We start from the raw sequence: 18,832 nt of genomic DNA, 5'->3' as shown, positions 1-18,832 counted from the left end.
CAGTGTGGAAACAGTCCCTTCAGCCCAATAAGTCCACACTGACCTGCCGAAGCGCAACCCATCCAGACCCATTCCCCTACATTTACCCCTTCACCTAACACTACAGGCAATCTAGCACGGCCAATGCACCTAAACTGTACATTTTTGGATAATGGGAGGAAACTGGAGCACCCGGAGGAAACCAACGCAGACACGGGGAGAATGTGCAAACTCCACACACAGTCGCCTGAGACAGGAATTGAACCCGGGTCTCTGGCGCTGTGAGGCAGCAGTGCTAACCACTGTGTCACCATGCTGCCTTGCTGTACAAGTCTATCGATCACAGAAGGTGTCAGTACAGGCAGACAGGCTGCTGAAAAAGGCATACAGAATGTTTTCCTTCAGTACCAGAGCGGCCAAATATAAGAGCAACGAGTCTTGTTCCACCTGTATAAAGCAGATCAAATACTGTGTGCAGTCCTGACTACCACACAATTGGAAGGATGGGATTGACTGGAGAGGATGCAGTAGGTTGGAAAGTCTCCGTCAAAAGGAGAGACCGTATGAGTTGGGTTTGGTTTCCTCGGAGCAAAAGGTGGTTGAGGAAGGATCTGACTGAGATATACTAAATTGTGAAAGATGTAGGCAGTAGATTGTGAGAATCTTTCTCCCCACTCCAGATGTGGCTAAGACCTGAGAATTAAAGTTGAAGGTGCGGGGAAGGCTTTTTAGGGGATATCTGAGAAAAATATTTTGATCTAGAGGTAGGTAATGTTTGTTTCATGCTGCCTGTGTGTGTGGTGGAATACTCTCACAGAATAGAAAGAAACCAGGACATAGTTAGCTGTGGGTCAAGTGCAGGTAAATGGGATGAATGCAATTTGCTGTTTGTTGGAAATCATGGACATGGTGGACTGAAGGATCTGTTTCTATGCTGTATGACTCTGTATCACTATCATCTGCAGCCCTCACTTTCTCCTCTGTATCATTATCATGCTTGTAAATCTTTTCTGCACTATCTCAAGTTTAACAAGATCCTTCCTGGAGAAGGGTCATGAACGTTACACACAATCTCATAAAAGAGGCATCAATAATGTCCTGTACAGCTACTAGATGACATCCAACACCTGCACTCAATGTTCTGACCAATGAAGGCAAGCATGCCAAATGCTTTCTTCTTTCAAGGAATTATGCAGCAGCACCCTGAGGTCTCTTTGTTCAGCAATACTCGCCAGGGCCCCACCATTAAGTGTAGAAGTCCTGCCCTGGTTTGTCTTACCAAAATCGAACACCTCACATGTATCGAAAGGAAACTGCAAATTGACGAGGTCGGGAGAGCGATTTCGTATACCATTGAAGTTGCTAAAAGCCCTGTTGGAAGTGCCCACAGCTTTCAGTCCCACTGATGTATTTTCATCTTTGGTTCTACATTGCCAATGCGCAGATTTAATCCGACTTTTCAGAATGTAAACAGCAATGCTGTCGGTGAGAGGCTTTCAAAGTGAACCGAGAGAACACCAAAACAGCTGCCGGACTGAAATGTGGTGATTTTTGCTGAATCTGATCGAGACCGATAAGGGAGGACAGCTTTAAAATATCGTCTAAACACAGTGTTCGTCATCGATACTGAACCGGAAGAATGTTGTGTGCTGCTTTATCAGCATGCCGGGGTGCTACTGAAATGTGAAGTGAAAAGACAAGTTGCAGACGGCAGTGTTTGGCCCGTTTTGTTTCAGCCTCTTTTCAAGGTTTAAAAAATCCACTCTCAAGATCAAAAATGGACAGATGAGGGAGAGGAAAGACCGTGTGAAGTACATATTTGTAAACTAAAAGTAAATTAACATGAGTATTAATGCTTTTTTAAACTTAGTTTTTTGTACTTCATTTTTAAGTGTAAAACGTACTCCTTTGTTTGGAAATTGGTGGGCTTTTCAAGCTAAAAATGGCTGCCTCAATGCTGTATTATTTTTGATTCCCTAGTTATCTATCAGATTCTGCTGGTCTCTGCTGTGTGAATATGTAAATATATTTAACATATACTGAAAGTTACAGTTTGATAACTACACCCACACATTCACGAAGCAGGAACTGACAGGTATAAACTCTCATCCACATACCCACTTGCATCAGGTGGCCCCATTCATGGAGCTGTATGGGTATTGTTTAGTTTCTGAATCTCACTCAACTGGTGTTAGAATTTTAAGAAAAAAGTGGACAAGGAGCAGCTCAGAGCAGGAGTGGAAGCAGACCTGTGGTTCTGTTTAAATTGCTGGCGTTGAACAAAAAATCTTAATGATTAACTTCACTGAGACAGCTGAACCATTGTTTCTGGATATGTACAATTAATGTATCTGCGAGATTTGTATGTTGCAAATGTTGTGTAACGTAAGGAGTGACAGCTGACCCGGTGCGCGCCTTATCTCGGATGCGGTATATCCCGTTGTCCCTGCCTGGGGAGAGAAGTCATGTTAAACTCCACGGAGTTTCAGCTGCTTGTATATGTCTGTGTTACTCTTTGTTATTCGATCAGTTCAGGAGTTACAAGCCCCGGTAGGGCACAAACCCTCAGATTTCACCCCCGGAATACAAAGTGCCCCCAGCACCAGCCGGCTAGCAAAATAGTTTCCTTCGGAGTGCGATTTTACATTGTTACTTTTTCATTTCGAAATCTCCGCACGGGTATCATCTGGATGCAGAGCCTTGCAAAATACACCGAAACAAAACTAGAACAGCTGCAGAACTGCCATAGAATATGTGGCGTTTTTATCGATATATGATCATGTGCAATAGGGAGTGCAACTTTTTAAAATATTCTCGAACGATCATGTTCACTATTACTGCACTGACGCGGGAGAACTTAATCATGTTTTATCAGTATGTCGGGGTGCTGTTGAAATGTGAAATAAATGGTTAGTTGCAGGGTTTGGTGCCTTTTTTGTTTCCACTTGTGTTTAATGTTCACAAGATTCCATTCAAGATCAGAAATGGGCAGATTCCAGGAGGCGAGGTAAAGGAGGATAATGTAAAGGGTACCCTTTTAATGTAGAAGTAAATTAAATCGATTATTGGCGCATTCTTCTATGTTTAAACTCTCTACTTTTCGTTACATATTGGCGGGCTTTTCAAATTGTAAAAAGGCGGTTGATGATTTTACGCCGGTACTTTCCGCCCTCCTCCCCGTGCCCTCTCCGGATTGGGGAATGAGGCAGATATCTGATTGGAAATTGGAACAACATTAAGAGGGGCTGCACAATGGGACCAATCAGAAACGGCCGCCCCACCATTCCTCCCGAAGGTATAAGAGGCCGCAATGTGGGCGGATGGAACATTCCCTCTGAAAGTGCTTGTGAGATTGTGGCCATGACTGGAAGAGGAGGAAAGGGCGGTGGGAAAGGTCGCTCCAAGGCGAAGTCTCGGTCGTCCCGGGCTGGCCTGCAGTTCCCGGTGGGCCGTGTTCACAGGCTCATGAGAAAGGGTAACTATGCTGAACGCGTGGGTGCCGGAGCGCCGTTCTATCTGGCTGCGGTGCTGGAGTATCTGACGGCTGAAATCCTGGAGCTGGCCGGCAACGCGGCCCGGGACAACAAGAAGACCCGTATCATCCCCAGGCACCTGTAGCTGGCCGTGCGCAACGACGAGGAGCTCAACAAGCTGCTGGGAGCGGTGACCATCGCTCAGGGCGGGGTGCTGCCTAATATCCAGGCCGTGCTGCTGCCCAAGAAAACCGCCGCTGGGGGCGCCGCTAAAAAGTGAAGAGACCATTCTTATATCTGACAACCCAAAGACTCTTTTCAGAGCCACTCACAGCATCTGTGAAAGGAGCTGAACACTCCCGTCTGTCGGATTGAATTACCTTCTTTTAATTGATATCGGTTACAAGTCCCTGCCTTATTCGAATACTGTACTGTTACAGAGTGTGTGATGGAATATGAAACCTTTCTCATGGCCGTTCATCGTTTGAACCGTAGCACAAGGAGCGTGAAATGTTTATCATGGAATATTGATACAACGCAACAGTGCTCGGAGTACGACATTGTATATGTCTGTGTTCTCGTGTCTTTAAGCATCGTCCTGTAAATGAATCACTCAATCCCTGTACTCGCTTGCAGGCAGATTCACGTTATCTTGAACTGCATTTCGGAAGAGCTGAATTCTCGGATGCTGTCTGAACTGCTGTGATTTTCCAGCACCACTCTAATCCGAACTCTGGTATCCAGCATCTGCAGTCACTGATTTTACCCCGAAGAGCTGAATTGCCGCAACGCCGTAAGTAACTTTATCATGTTTTATTATGACCGTGTTTTATTTTCGGATATGTTCCTATATAGGGTCCTGTCCCTGTTCGTAGACAGGGAGCGTAGTGGAGGCAATAGTCATTTTTCAGCTGGTTCGAGTTGGTCATGTTGCTGTTTAATACTGGACCAGTTCGGGAGCAACCCGCCCTTGTGGGGTATGATCCTGATTTTGATCTCTGGCAAACAGAAGAAGTCAATATTACAGTGGTGTTAGAAAAGCACAGCAGGCCAGGCAGCATCCGAGGAGCAGGAAAAGTAACATTTTGGGCAAAAACCCTTCACCAGGAAAGGCTTTTGCCTGAAACACCGATTTTCCTGCTCCACGGATGCTGCCTGAACTGCTGAGCTTTTCTAGCACCACTCTAATCTCCAGCATCTGCAATACCCACTTCTGCCAAACAAAAGTGCCTATCTTGAATTCCTAGGATAGATTCATTTTACAGTTAGATTTCCATACCCCGAGGATGTTGTTTGATTGCATAATGTTCTGAATGAGACTTTCTGCTGTCATTTAGAAGCTTTCAAAATGAACTGAGATCAAACCAGAACAGTTGCTTCACTGCAAGGGTCAGTCAAAAAGCACAGAAACAGATTCTTATATCCAACCAGTCCATACCCAATATAATCTCCAACTAGACAAGTCCTACCTGCCTGTTCTTGGCCCATAACCCTCCAAAGTCTTAACAATGATATACTTATCCAAATGTCCTTTCAACATTGTGACTGTGTCCATATGTATCACCCCCTTTTCAAAGTTATTTCCACACAATCCATACTGTTTTTTAAAAAAAAACTTGCAAACATTCTCCCAGAGTCTGCGTGGGTTTCCTCTGGGTTCCTCCCACAATCCAAAGATGTGCAGATCAGGTGAATTGGCCATGCTATATTGCCCACAGTGTTAGGTGCACTGGTTAGAGTGAAATGGGTCTGGATGGATTACTCTTCAGAGGATCAGTGTGGACTGGTTGGGCCAAAGGGCATGTTTCACACTGTAGTGAATCTAATCTTTAAAGAAACTTTTTCCTTTTACCTTAAAAACGTGTCTCATAGTCTTGCAGTCTCTTACCATAAAAAATGATACCTACCATTTCCCTTACCTTTAGCCCTCATGATTGTCAAAACTCTACCACCCATCAAGATCTTAGGCTCCAGAGAACAGAAGTCCCAGCCTATTGTTATAATGGTATCTTCCATTCTCATCATGCTGAACCCTTTCCAGCTCAATAGTATACTTTTGATAACAGGGTGACCAGAACTTGATACAGTAATCCAGAAGAGGACTCATCAACATCCTATACAAGAACATAGAAAAATACGGCGCAGTACAGGCCCTTTGGCCCTCGATGTTACGCCGATCCAAGCCCACCTAACCTACACTAGCCCACTATCCTCCATATGCCTATCCAATGCCCATAAAGAGGGAGAGTCCACCACTGCTACTGGCAGGGCATTCCATGAACTCACGACTCCCTGAGTAAAGAACATCTGTCCTATACCTACCATCCCTTAATTTAAAGCTATGCCCCCTCGTAATAGCTTTCTCCATACATGGAAAAATGTTCTCATGGTCAACCCTATCTAAACCCCTAATCATCTTCTACACCTCTATCAAGTCACCCCAAACCTTCTTTTCTTCAATGAAAACAGCCCCAAGTGCCTCAACCTTTCCTCATACGATCTTCCTACCATACCAGGCAACATCCTGGTAAACCTCCTCTGCACCCGTTCCAGTGCCTCCATATCCTTCCTATAGTATGGCGACCAAAACTGCACACAATACTCCAGATGCGGCCGCACCAGAGTCTGAAATAACTGCAGCTTGACCTCAGGACTCCGGAACTCAATTCCTCTACCAATAAAAGCCAATATGCCATATGCCTTCTTCACAGCACTATTTACCTGGGTGGCAACTTTCAGAGATCTGTGTACATGGACACCAAGATCCCTCTGCTCATCCACACTACCAAGTATCCAACCATTAGCCCAGTACCCCATCTTCTTGTTACTCTTACACTTCACACTTACCTACATTGAACTCCATTTGCCACCTTTGTGCCCAGTTCTGTAGCTTATCTATATCCCGCTGTAACCTGGCACATCCTTCCTCACTGTCAACAACTCCATCGACTTTCGTATCATCTGCAGTCACCGAATTGTGGTCACTGTCCCCAAAGTGCTCACCTGCCTCCAATTCTAACACCTGGCCTGGTTCGTTACCCAGAGCCAAATCCAGTATGGCCTCACCTCTTGTTGGCCTGTCTACATATTGTGTCAGGAAACCCTCCTGCACACATTGGACAAACACCGACACATCTAACGAACTCGAGCTATAGCTTTCCAATTAATATCTGGAAGGTTAAAGTCCCCCATACCAACCACCCTATTACTTTCACTCTTCTCCTGAATCATCCTCGCAATCCTTTCTTCTACGTCTCTAGGACTGTTAGGAGGCCTGTAGAAAACTCCTAACAGGGTGACCTCGCCTTTCCTATACCTAACCTCAGCCCAAACTACCTCAGATGGCGAGTCTTCATCCATCGTCCTTTCCATCGCTGTAATATTATCTTTGCTAAGCAATGCCACACCTCCCCCTCTTTTACCCCCACCTCTGACCCTACTCAAACATTTAAACCCTGGAACCTGCAACAGCCAATCCTGTCCCTGTTCTATCCATGTCTCCGTAATAGCCACAACATCGAAATCCCAGGTACCAACCCACGCTGCAAGTTCACCTACCTTATTTCGTATACTTCTTGCATTGAAGTATACACACTTCAAGCCACTTTCCTGTTTACAGGCACCCTCCTTTGAGATTGACGCCATGTTCTTAACCTCCCTACACTCCAGGTCCTGCTCCCCAAAGCTACAGTCTAGGTTCCCATGCCCCTGCAGAGTTAGTTTAAAACCCCTCGAAGAGTACTAGCAAAACTCCCCCCAAGGATACTGGTGCCCCTCAGGTTCAGGTGTAGACCATCCTGTTTAGATGTCCCACCTTCCCCAGAAAGAACCCCAGTTATCCAGATACCAGAATCCCTCCCTCCTGCACCATCCCTGTAGCCACGCATTTAACTGTTCTCTCTCCCTATTCCTCGACCCTCTATCACGTGGCACGGGTAACAAACCAGAGACAACAACTCTGTTTGTTCTAACCTCGGGCTTCCAACCTAGCTCCCTGAAAGCCTGCCTAACATCCTCAGCCCTCTTCCAACCTATGTCGTTGGTGCCAATGTGGACCACAACTTCAGGCTGCTCCCCCTCCCCCTTAAGGACCCGGAAAACACAATCAGAGACATCACGTATCCTTGCACCTGGGAGGCAACATACCAAACGTGAGTCTCTCTCGCCCCCACAAAACCGCCTATCTGTCCCCCGAACTATCGAGTCCCCAATAACTATTGTTCTGCTCTTCTCCACCCTTCCCTTCTGAACAACCTCAATACGCCCTTCCAACTCCTGTACTCAAAGGTCTGAGCAATGAAGGCAAGCACGCTAGATGTGTTCTTCACCACATTGTCTGCATGTGAAGCAAACTTCAAAAATATGCAGCTGGCCAATTAGGTTTCTCTAATTAACAGCATTACCCAAGGCCCTGCTTGTAATAGTATAAGTCCTACCCTTGTTTGTTTTGTAAATACGCAATGCCTTAACAACTCCATCTGCCATTCCTCACGCCATTGACTGATATAATCAAGATTTGTTTCTAATCTGAGATAGCCTTTACCATCCACTATCCCACCAATTTTGATGACGTCTGCAAAATTACTCACCATGTCTTCTGTATTCTCCTCTAAATCACTTACATAAAAAACAAACAAAAGCGGACCAAGCACCAGTTAGGGTGGAACAGCATTGGTAACTGTCCACCTCTTCTTCATCTCCTGCTGTTATGCCAATTTTTGTTTTCAATTTGCACACTGAATCTGAATCCCATGTATTCTAACCTTGCTATTTAGTCTACCATTCAGAAACTTGTTAAAGGCTTTACCAAACTTCAAGTCAATGATGTTTACCAATGTGCCCTCAATCTTCTTGGATACTCCCTCAACAATCTCAATCAACTTTGGGAAATATAATTTCCTTCTACAAAACGATCCTGACAATTCCTAATTATTCCTTGCCCTCTCCCACCACTCGTCCCCCAAACCGTACATTTGAATCCTATCTTTTGGAATCACCTCCAACAATGTACCCACCACAGAAATCAGACTCGCAGGTCTATACTTCCCAGGCTTCTCCTTACATCCCTTCTTAAAATAATGGCAAAATATTACCCAGTATCCAATCATCCAGCACCTCACCATAGTTACAGATGATACAAATATTAATGCACCACAATATCCCCCTTAACTTCCCACAATGTCCTGGGATACACTAGATCAGGTCTCTGAGATTATCCAACTTTATTTTCAAAGACCTCCAGCATTTCCTCTGTTTTTTTTAAAACATCAATATTCATTTTCCTGAGTTTGCCTGCTTCCCAGTAAAACAACTGATGTGAAAATTCATTTTCTGACTCTCCCATCTTCTGAAATTCAAACGGAACTGCAGGGGTGAACTGTTTTCTTCTGATAAGAAAATGACCCATGTCTACTCACCCAAAATAGCTACAAATAAAAAGGCACCATGCCTTAGAACTAAAACGAAAGATGGCAGAAAGGAGATGAATGTGACTAACAATGATACGTTTGAACAGAACTACTCCAAAGACAGTTGCCTTGAGCAGCAAAAATCCCAGATCAGAACAAGCCTCCAAGACAAACAAGGCAAGATTCTCAGCTCAGTAATGAAAGGGTGATTATACCACCTGATGAATAAATACCAAGTGCAAGATATAGCATACTAAACTCCCTAAGAAGCTACAGGACCAACAGTTAGATAGTTTGTATTACAGTTGTTTCTTAATTAGTTTGCAATATTAAGCAATAATTTTAGTCAGAGATTCTACAACATAATTATATATACATTTAACCAAAACATTTATGCCAATGTATGAAAATTAACTTTTCAGAAGTACCCTCATTTTCCCTGGACAAAATAGATTACTCACAGACATTAATGACAATGTACTAGGGATAGGTATAAACAGAACAGAAGGCATTCTTACAAATTTTATAGCAACTAATTAAAACTAAATGTCTTTCATATTTTTAATACACATGATTAGGACAATGGGTAATAAAAGAGGAAAAACAGAATCTCATAAAGAAAGCACATGAGATACAATGAATAACAGAATTCAAACTGTTATTCAAATTGTGGGCGGCACGGTGGCACAGTGGTGAGCACTGTTGCCTCACAGCGCCAGAGATCCGGGTTCAATTCCCGCCTCAGGCGACTGACTGTGTGGAGTTTGCACGTTCTCCCCGTGTCTGCGTGGGTTTCCTCCGGGTGCTCCGGTTTCCTCCCACAGTCCAAAGATGTGCAGGGTCAGGTGAATTGGCCATGCTAAATTGTCCGTAGTGTGAGGTAAGGGGTAAATGTAGGGGTATGGGTGGGTTCGCTTCGGCGGGTCGGTGTGGACTTGTTGGGCCGAATGGCCTGTTTCCACACTGTAATGTAATCTAATCTAATCTAAAAACTGACTGATAGATAAAGCCAGCCTGAGAGGCCTGAAGGTGTCTAGCAATTATCTTTGGAATGTGAATGAGGAGGATGCATAGAAATATGGCATGGACGAGTGATTATAGTGTCTGTTCAATGCCATGAGGTCATGGGAAGCCGAGGCCTGTTAAAGGAATGCCTGTCATTGATTCGGCGTCTTAGAGGATTGGGTTTACGAAGTATGAGGGAGGAACCACGTGATTAAGTTGTATGTGATTGTTTTCAGCTCGTTTATAAAAATACTGCTTTATGTTATAAATTCAGAGTGTGTCATTCTCTCCCTTTCAGGGCTGGCCTCTGGAGAGAATCCTTTGCCTGTGCTTTAACTGGGTTTTGCATGAATAAACCTCCACTTGCCTGAGTTCTGTCTGCCTGCTGAGTTTGCATTCCATTTTCGGGGGGAAAAGGTTCTGACAACAACAACAGTAAGGTACCCTACTCTCTTTCTCTCCTTAATTGCTAACTTGTTTTGAATGAACTTGTCGGAGCTCTTTGAATTATGCTTAACCTTATCTGCCAAGACTATCTTGTATCCCCCTCTTTGATTTCCTAACCTCCCTCTCAAGAATACCCTTACTATGTGCATACTGGTCAAGAGATGCATTTTACCCCAGTTGCCTGTGTCTAATATATTATTTATTTGTACTTGCAAATAAAACATTGACTTTGCTGCTCCTCTGAAGCTGTGCTTTTCCAGTTTCATTTTTATCAACGCTGACTGTCCTTACTAAAAACTTTACATTTATCCATGTTATATTGCTTTTTGCCCATTGACTCCATCTCAACACCATCACAATAGCTCTTTCACAGCTCACCATCCAACCCAGTTTTGTGTCATCTGTCAATCTGGAGATATTGCATTTAGTTTCCTCTTCTAAATCATTGTGACTATGCTGTGAAGAGCAGGATTCTAGTCACAATTCTTCCCATGACCACTATGCATTGCCTGCCATCGAAAAAAATGATCAATTTCTTCCCTTTGTGTTTTCTTTCAGACAATCAGTTTTTAAAAAAATCCATCTCAACACTCTGTTCTTTATTTTGTTTTATGTGGGATTTTGTCAAAATAAAATCCACATGAAACCATCTGCTTATCACCTGTACTATGGCAGATTTGCCAAGCTGAGAACATAATGATACAGGAACAGGCCCTTTGAATCCATGCTGATATTATTTAATCCCAATCTTTGTTTCCCCAGACACTGCAATTATGTACTTATTTTTCACCTCTGGAGGCTTAGTGGCCTATAATTCCCAGATTATCTCTAACTTGCTTTTCAAATAGATTGATTACAATAGCTAACCCACAATCTGTGGAAAATATCGCAATGACTATGGAATCTTGCAACATAACCATTCACTATTTCTGAGACCACTATGTTAAATACTCTGGAATGTTGATGACCTGGCTCTGCTGTTTCCCAGCTTCAATCATATCCATTGTCCAAACACATTTTTCCAAACAATGCTGATTTATTTCAGTTTTTCCCTCTCACTGAACTTTGTGTTCCCCAACATTCCTGGTGCATTATTTGTGTCATCTTTTGTGAACAGAGAACAACAGTTACGTATTTGGGTGGATAGTCATTTTTGCTTCCTATTATGGACTGCTTAAGTGATCATAAATGACCTATCTTTGTGATCACCAATCCACGTTTTGTTTTTCGATTTCCCCTTTACACATTTATCAGTACATTAACAGTCTGTTTCTTTTTCAAAACATCTGCAAGCTTACTCTTGCCCTCTTTTTCTCTTTCTTAATCAATGCCCTTTATCTCATCGTTTGCTGAATTTTAAATTGTGGCAAAAGCGAGGAATGCAGCTGGTGGAGATAAAAGCCAAGATTAGAGTGGTGCTGCAATAGCACAGCAGGTCAGGCAGCATCCGAGGAGCAGGAAAAGTCCTTCATCACGAATGAGGCTGGAGCCTCCAGGGTGGAGAGATAAATGGGAGTGAGGTGGGGCTGGGGAGAGAGTAGCTAAGAGTGTAATAGGCGGATGGAGGTGTGGATGAAGGTGATAGGTCAGAGGATGGTGCTGAGCTGACAGGTTGGAACTGGTGAAGGTGAGGGGGGAGGGGAAATGAGGAAACTGGTGAAGTCTATGAAGTTGATTTTATCCTTCCTGCGAATTGTCCTGCTAGGATGCCTACCTTGAAGAAGTTCTCCTCTTCTCTCTACACAGATCTCAGTGAGTTTATCTCACTGCAACTGCCAGGTCATCTCTTCTGCCTTGAATTCTAAATTGTTCCCAGGCTTTATGTTTATCTGTTTATTTTCTTCCCAATTTGTATACCTATTCTTGGGATAAAATATCATCTCACAGAACCCTAAAGTTCTGTTAAGTTTACAAAAGTAATACTAAAGCTTTGTAAATTGTAAAACTTTCCAAACTCGGGGCAGCCTCCATCTGAAAAGTTAAATGCAGTTGATGTAGAGTGATATCAGCTTGATCGAGGGCAAGTTTCTCTCGAAGCCACATACCATAATAACTTGGAAATATATCCCATTTCCTTCACTGTCGCTTGATCAAGATTCTGTAATTCCCAGTTCATGGCATTGTGGGCAGCACATGGACACACCTGTTCCAGAAGGTGGCTCACCACTGCCTGCTCAAAGAGGAATAAATGCTAGGCTCAGCCAGCGACGTCCACGTCCCCAGCGTGAATAACCAAAAACATCTGGGGTCTCTCGTTGTGGCATATATCACAAGGTTTCTGTCTGCAGCATACCTGACACGAACATCTGTTGTCCACAATACACTCAATCGAGGCCCAGAGACGTTATTGCACACCCCTGCTCCAGTGTTGATTTTTGCACACGCCTCCTGAACCAGAAACAGGGACTAACATTGTGATGCAAGACTCTCTCCAACATTTACATTCTGCCTTAGTAAGAGCGTCCCACTTAATTCATTTGTGTTACTATTTTCCATTTATGTTACTTTCTTAAAGGGATTAATATTTGAACATGAGGGTCGGCAGGATGCAATACCAATTTCTCTGGCAGCTCATTCTATACACACTCTACGTGACATTGAAAACATTGCCCTCCAGGTCCCTTTTAAATCTTTCCCTCTAACCCTAAGCCTATGCCCTCTCGTTCTGGACTCCCATACCCCAGGGAATGAATTTTGTCTATTTATCCTATCCATAGCTCTCATGATTTTTTCAACCTCCGAAAACAGCCATAAACCTATTCAACCTCTCCCGATACCTCAAATACTCCAACCATGACAACATCCTTGTAAATCTTTTCTGAACCCCTTCAAGTTTCACAATATCTTTCCAATAGGTAAGAGACAAGAATTGCATGCAATATTCCAACAGTGGCCTAACCAATGTCCTGTACAGCCGCAAAATGATCTCCCAACTCCTGTAATCAATTCACTGACCAATAAAGGAAAACATACCAAACGGCTTCTTCACTATCCTATCAATCTGCAACTCCACTTTCAAGGAGCTATGAATCTGAACTCCAAGGTCTCTTTGTTCAGCAACAGTCCCTAGGACCTTATCATTAAGTGTATAAATCCTGCTAAGATTTGCTTTCCCAAAATGCAGCACCTCACATTTATCTAAATTAAACTCCATCTGCCACTTCTCAGCCCATTGGCCGATCTGATCAAGATCCTGTTGTAATCCAAGGTAATCTTCTTCGATGTCCATTACACTTCCAATGTTGGTGTCATGTGCATACTTACTAACTATACGTCTTGTCAGGTGGGTCAGTGGGCTGAGGAGTGGCAGTTGTATTTTAGTTTACATAGATTTTGATAAGGCAAACCAAGACACGAATTCCACACTTAATGGTAGGGCATTAGGGAGTGTTGCTGAACTAAGAAACCTCAGTGGGCCGGTGAAGATTTGCTTGAATGTACTCCAACAGGTTTATTTGGAAGCACTAGCTGTCAAAGCACTGTTCCTTCTGCAACCACCTGATGAAGGTGCAGTGCTTCAAAATTATCGACAGGGTGGTGAAAAAGGCATTTGGCGTGCTTGTCTTCATTTTTCAGAATATTGAGTGTAGGAGTTGGGACGTCATCTGGTGGCTGTGCAGAACATTAGTTAATCCACTTTTAGGAGATTGTGTACAATTGTCACCAACCTGCTGCAGGAAGGATGTTGTTAGACTTGAGGTGGTTCAGTAAAGATTTACAAAGATGTTATAGAGATATAGAGTTGTACAGCATAGAAACAGACCTTTTGGCCCACCATGTCCATGATGTTCAACAACCACCAAACTACATTCGTCCCATTTCCGACTTGGCCCACAGCTGACTGTACCCTGGCTTTTTAAAAGCACGTCCCGATGCTGCTTAAATGCCATGACAGTACTCAATCACCCTCTCAGGCAGAACGTTCCAAACTCTACCAACCCTCTGGGTCAAAATATTTTTCTCACATTTCCTCTAAGCTGTTTTCTCCTCAACTTCAACTTGGCCCTCTGGACTTAGACACTTCGGTCACGGGGAGAAAGATTCTCTTAACCTACTCTGCCTAAATTTCTGATAATTGAGTATTCTTCAGCCAGATCCTCCCTCAGCCCCAAGGAAACCAAACCAAACCCATCCAGTCTTGCCTCATAACAATGACGTTCCAACCCACTGCACCCTCTCCAGCACAATGGCATCCTTCTGATAGGGTGGCAGCCAAAACTGCACACGGTATTCCATCTGTGGCCTAATCAATGTTCTATAAAATTGTAATAAGACTTCCTTTCTTTTAAATTGTGTAGCTTTTGTAATAAAGGCCAGCATTCTGTAGCCCTTCTCCAGCAGACTGTCTGCCTGTGCTGTTTCCTTCTGGGATCTATAGACTTGTATACCAAGGTTCCTTTGTTCCTCAGTACTCCCTACCCTTCATTGTGTAATTCTTTCCCTTGTTCGACCGCCTAAAATGCATTATCTCACACTTATAAATTTTTAGCAAGTAATGCAAAATTAACTATTTTCTGTTTTTTCTTCATACATAAGTGGGGAATGCAAGAGAAGTGATTGAATTTGATTAAAATTAAATACAATATTAGCACTCAGGATGTCCCTCAAGATAAGCTAGACTGACAGAAACCCGAAGGAGTATAGCAAGTAACTTTTGAATGTGAACAAATAGGATACATAGAAATATCCTAAGACCGAGCGATTACAGTATCTGCTACTCACCTTGAGATCATGTGAGCCTGGAGCTGTCCAATGGATGCCCAACATTGATTAGGTGTCTCATAGGATAGGGTATGCAAAGTAAGAGGGAGGAACATATTAATCACGTTGTTTGTGATTGTTCACAGAACATGTACAATAAATACTGTTTTTTATTGTAAAATCAGAGTGTGCCATGGATTTTTCTTCTGAGGCCTGTCTCAGGGGAAGATCCTTTGGCCCTCTCCCTGCATTAACCGGCTTCTGCTTGAATAAACACCTACCACTTGCCTGAATCCTGCCTCCCTCCTGAGTCTTTTATGTGTGGTTGGGGATTATGCTCCTACAGAGGCCTTACAGTAGTCCATGTAAACTACATCAACTGTACTACTCCCATCAGTATGTCTCATTGCCAGAGCGAGAGGATTTGAGTTATGGGGAGAGGCCGAAAAGGCTGTTGTTTCTTTTCCCCCGGACTGTCTGCTGCTGAGGTATGACCTTATTGAGGTTAATAAAATCATGAGTGACATTGAGAGGGTAAATACGCAAGGTATTGTTTTCTAATGTTGGGGAATTCAAGGGAGACGGGTTTCGAGGGAGACGGACCAAATGCTGGCAAATGGGACTGAGTCAGATTAGGATCTCTGGTCAGCACTAACGGCTTGGACCAAAGGACCTGTTTCTGTGCTATACAACTGTATGACTTTCCGAAGGCCAGACCTTGATATCACGACTCCCAGTTACATTCCGCACGATCAGAATTGCAAACGTCCTTTGCTTTTCGCACCTTACTTTTAAGGACAACACAGACTCATTTCTGTGGCAATGTGTTGCAGTTTTATTTGTCTGAATCCTACAGGTACAAACAATTAATAAGATCTTTCCCATTCACTTCAGGAAACATGAACTGAAAACTCTCTTCTGTCCCACTCTGCTAACTGGCTGTCCACTTTACAGCAAACATTTAAACTGCTCAGTAACACAATGCAGGAAGACTGAAGCAGGGTCAAGTGAGTATGGGCATCCTCCCTGTGTCATAACTGTTCCTTTCAAAAATCTTTTTAATACCTAAAATCAGTGTGTATACACAATGGAGAACAGCCGGAGTAGTCAACATAAATTTTAGTTTCTAGACAACGTGGCTCTACTCTGTGGCAGCCTGTCACATCTGAGCAGAGTTTTGAAGGACCAGTTCCATTGAATAGCACAGACTGACAGGTAGATAGTAATTCCCAAGTACACAAGCCGTACAAGTGAATGGAAGAGCAGATCAAACAGTTGCTGACTGCGCCAGGTATTGTCCTTATTCATGTAATGAAGGGTGTGAAGGAAACTAATTTCTGGACGCAACAAAGAATGAGATAGTGCCCATACACAGTGGGTATAGAATAACTTACAAAGCACATAAATACTGCCAGGTGCACAGGCAAAAATGGAAAAATCATGCCCACAAGGATCACATGGTTGGGAGAGCTAGCATTTCATTAATGAAGTTAAACAGGACAGGGTAAGAGTGAAATATGTCAGTGCCAGTGTACAAGTGAACTTCCAATCAAATTTAAATATGTGGCATCACATTGGTCAAAAAGTAAACTCCACTTGTTTATTCAGAAATACTGAACCCCCTATTGCATGGTCACAATGTATTCCAGTTAAGTAGGGAAACTAGTAAATAAACATTCAGATTAAGTATTCATCCAATTATCTCACCATGGTTTAAACTTGCTGTCTGACTCTATGACTGTATGTAATTCATGTACCAATTCTGTTTGTGCAGACTGGAGGAATTAGAAAGCAGGCCAAGTGTCAGATTGAAACAAATATTGCAATTTAATTCATTCCCACAAAGTGAAAACAGAACACACCTCTTAAAAAATGACTGAATAAATGCTATGTTTTCAAGTGGTCCAAAGGGAAATGAAATATTGACATGAAAACGTCCCCAGATCCCCATAGATTATTGGACACAGAATGCAAAAGTTGTCATACAATGGTCTTGTTATAAACATGTCTCTGTGCATTTTGAATGTATTTTTATAACAATCATAAACTCTACCGTAGAATAGAAGTTGTGGAAACTTTCCAAACTGCTCTATACTGTCAGAGACTGACAATGGTATAAAAAGTCTCACTTTCTTTTACATTACATAGAATTTCTCCAGTGCAGATAGAGGTCATTTGTCCTATCCCCCTGCAAGAGCTCTCCAAAGCGGATCCCACCCTAGATATTGGTAACAATGTTCAAATTTTAACAATGCTGAAACTAACATGGACAGATTGATAATTAAACAATCACATTCACAGAGCAAAAACTGTCATATTTACATAGCAGAAACCAAAAGGTATGGGGAGATAACTTCACTCAAGTATGCATGTATGAGAATCTTATTGGGAGAGAGTAATACATCTGCTCGTATATTCAGTAGTACAGGCAGATAACTTCACTCAAGTATGCACATCGCAGAAACTGAAAACTGTACTCACATATTCATGTGGCAGAATCTATGAGTTGCAGAATGATATATAGGCTCTCATTGTAAGTATTAAATGGTTGGTCATATTCTCACTGGAAATCCCACCGGTGCTATTGGGGCGGCACAATTGCTCAGTGGAAAGCACTGCTGCTTCACAGCACCAGGGTCCCATGTTCAATTCAATCCTTGCAGAAGCTGATATCCATAGCGTTTGGGATTGGGGGGCAGTGAGCCCTGCCTGAGTCTGTACAAAGTGGTATCCAGTACATTCAAAGTTGTAGTAATACATGAAACAAATTCTTATGCCAATGGATGACACCTACGGAGGAAAACCAGTTACACTTCAGAAGATTTGAGTTACAGACCAGTAACATGCTGACATGTAAAGACTGAGATAGGGTTTACAAAAATGCTTTCCATCCGAGAAAGAGACGGGCACAGGTTGATGTTGAGAGTGTGATGCTGGAAAAGTACAGCAAGTCAGGCAGCATCCGTGTAACAGGAGAATCACTGTATTGGGCATCAGCCCTTCATCTCGACGTTACAGGCATAAGCCACCTCATCCTCAGCATATGCAGTCCTCACCTCTCTTCGGGGCACAGATTGCAGGAATATTTCGAAGTGGCTGGCAAATAGTGTAACGTTTTACTGCTTAGACCAGTGCTTGACGGATGTGTGAATGAATGTGTGGAATGTGTTTCATTGAATGAATGCGTTAAGCTCATTCATTGAAGCACTTGAGACATTGAATTTGTGAGAGAAGCTCTACTCATTGAAGTAACACTGCAGTCTATTTTATTGAATCAAGGTCTTCATTGAATGAATGAATGCAATTGGATTCATAAAGAAAATGTGTTAAGTTCGTTTCATTGATCAATGAAAAAAGTTAGATACATTAAACCAATGATTGAAGTTTGTTTCAAGGAATGAAAGAATGCAGTTTGTTTCATTGCATGATTTCGATAAGCTTAAGACATTGAATAATCGAGGAAAGTTCTACTCAGTGAATTTACACGTGCAGTCTGTGTCATTGAATGATTGTGTACGGTTTGTTTCATTGATTCAATGTATAAATCTCGTGGCATGGAATGAATGAGAGATGCTTTACTCATTGAATTAACACATGCAGTTTGTTTTGTTGAATGAATTTGAATGAATGAGAGAAGTTTCTACTCGTTGATTAAACACGGGCAATCTGTTACATTGAATGAATGCGAGCAGTTTGTTCATTAATTCTGTGTTATGCTCCTTGCACTGTGAATGGAAGAATCTCTGCTCTTTGAATTAAAACATATAGTTTGCTTCATCGAATGAATGAGTTAAGTTTGAAACATTGTATGAAATGGAG

At 42.7% G+C, this 18,832-nt stretch overlaps 1 pseudogene; it reads left to right on the top strand.

Annotated features, from left to right (window-relative positions):
• Positions 1-3,339: 3,339 nt before the first annotated feature.
• LOC122545113 (histone H2A-like) lies at positions 3,340-3,833 on the top strand (annotated as a pseudogene).
• The last annotated feature ends 14,999 nt before the right edge of the window (positions 3,834-18,832 follow it).

Source organism: Chiloscyllium plagiosum, unplaced genomic scaffold (genome assembly GCF_037043375.1).
Source record: "Chiloscyllium plagiosum isolate Xiang-an unplaced genomic scaffold, Cpla_swu_hap1 HiC_scaffold_49, whole genome shotgun sequence".
Lineage (NCBI taxonomy): Eukaryota > Metazoa > Chordata > Chondrichthyes > Orectolobiformes > Hemiscylliidae > Chiloscyllium > Chiloscyllium plagiosum.
Note: the sequence above shows the minus strand (reverse complement) of the source record. Positions and strands in the feature narration are given on the sequence as shown.